Here is a 2,046-nt window from a genome sequence, read left to right as displayed (position 1 = left end):
GTGTTCAAAATATGGGAACTCTTTTCTTATATATTCATAAAGCACAATCCGTTCATTATGGTACAGTTTACAGTGTAAAATAAAATGCTGTTCATCTTCTACTTGTTGCAAATCACAAAATTGGCAGACTCTATGCTGCAGAGGGATGCGGTTGTGCCTTCCAGTTTCGATATGTAACTTGTGGCAACTAATCCGGAGTTTAGTGACAGCCACTCTGTGTTGTATGTTTTTCACCATCAGATATTCTTCTTCTTTATAAATTTTCTTGAATAATCTATAGGTTCGTAATTTGTTACCGAAAGATTTGTCCCGGTTGTCATTGTGTATTTCAGCTTTAAATGTTTGAATATAAATATCCTTTAATCGTTGGCTGATGGCGTTGGTTATAGGTAATAGGTTTGTTCCTAGAGATATCTGAGATCTCCATATGTAGGCAAAACCGCATTCCTCCAGTATCTTACGAACGCCGGACGCCCAGCACTTGTTTCCATTTGCATCTAGTTGTAATTGACAAGATAGGGCGTCGGCTTGTAGACTGTCAGCTGGCACGTTTTGACGGATTCTTAGAAAGTGTTTGATAGCGTTCAGGGAGGCTTCCAGTTGAATGGGGTACCTCCCTAATTCCGCTCTTGTGGCAAGGTTAGATGCTGGTCTGGGGATATTTAGTGCTTGTTTGCAGAATTTAAGGTGAACAGATTCAATGGGACAGGTTTTAGGGCTTTTTAATGCGCCCCAGATTTCTGAGCCATAAAGTAGAATAGGTTGATTGATTGATTGATCTTATAGGGTAGTCCCTTCAGTCTAGATGACTGATTTCCAAGGGAGCCCTGAACATGTTCGCACATGTTTACACGGCGGGGTTATAACGCCCCTTACGGGGTGACATACCCTTTCGCTGGTAAATCACCGTGTGGCTGATACGGTATGGAGGTTCGCCAGGCCTCCATCCGGGTGATTTGAAGTGAATCACCAACTCCAGACAGAAAGGTTTGTTCCATCTCACACCGCACCATCGCACGTGTGGGGGTTCTTTAACGTGCATGGAGTGTGACTCTCCCCATACACGGGACCTCCATTTAACGTCCTATCCGAGGGACGGCCCTAGCCGAAGCTAGGTACTCATTTTCACCTGAGTATAGTGAGGAAATTCGTGTAAAGTGCCTTTCCCAAGGGCACAAGATCGGTGACACGCAGCCGGATTTGAACCCGCAATTTAGGGCTTTTTAATGCGCCCCAGATTTCTGAGCCATAAAGTAGAAATAGGTTCGACACACGCATCGAAAAGTTCGTTTCTAACCGGTAATGAGGCGGTGGCTTTATCTAAAGATTGTTTTATTCCGAATAAAGCCTTCAGACCTTTGCCACTCAGGTATTTGTTGTTAGCTTTAAACGTGCCAGCTGCACTCACAATAATACCGAGATAAGTATAACAAGTTACAATTTCTATTTCACGATTATCAAACAGGAGAGAACAGTTTTTAGGTAGACTGCCACCCTTTTTAAATACAATAATTTTTGTTTTCCTAAGATTTACTTTTAATTTCCAAAGTGCACAATAATTTTCCAGATTGTTCAAGGAATGCTGTAATCCCTGTTTGGACTCGGAAAAAATTACCAAGTCGTCAGCATACAACAAGCAAGGGACAGTTTTGTTGTACATAAATGGAGGATTACAGGGAGCACCGTCAAATTGGGACACAATATCGCTAAGAAAAAGGTTAAATAATGTAGGGCTTAAATTACACCCTTGTCTCACACCACAATTAGTAACAAAAGTTTCAGTCAATCCATTTTTAGATTTAACGCAGTTTATAGTCTTTGAATACATGCCTTCTATTACTTTTAGAAATTTACCACCAATACCGAGCTTACTCAATTTAAACAAGAGGCCGTTTCTCCAAACAGAATCAAATGCTTTGCTAAAATCAATGAAGCAAGCGTAAAGTTGACGATTTTTGTTTAGATATTTGCTAACTAGTGTACTTAAAACAAACAGATTATCGGTAGTTCTAAAGTTTTGTCTGAAGCCTGCTTGGTGTGGCTGGA

Source organism: Branchiostoma floridae, chromosome 6, assembly GCF_000003815.2.
Source record: "Branchiostoma floridae strain S238N-H82 chromosome 6, Bfl_VNyyK, whole genome shotgun sequence".
NCBI classification, from domain to species: Eukaryota; Metazoa; Chordata; class Leptocardii; order Amphioxiformes; family Branchiostomatidae; genus Branchiostoma; species Branchiostoma floridae.
This window is presented reverse-complemented; position numbering follows the sequence as displayed.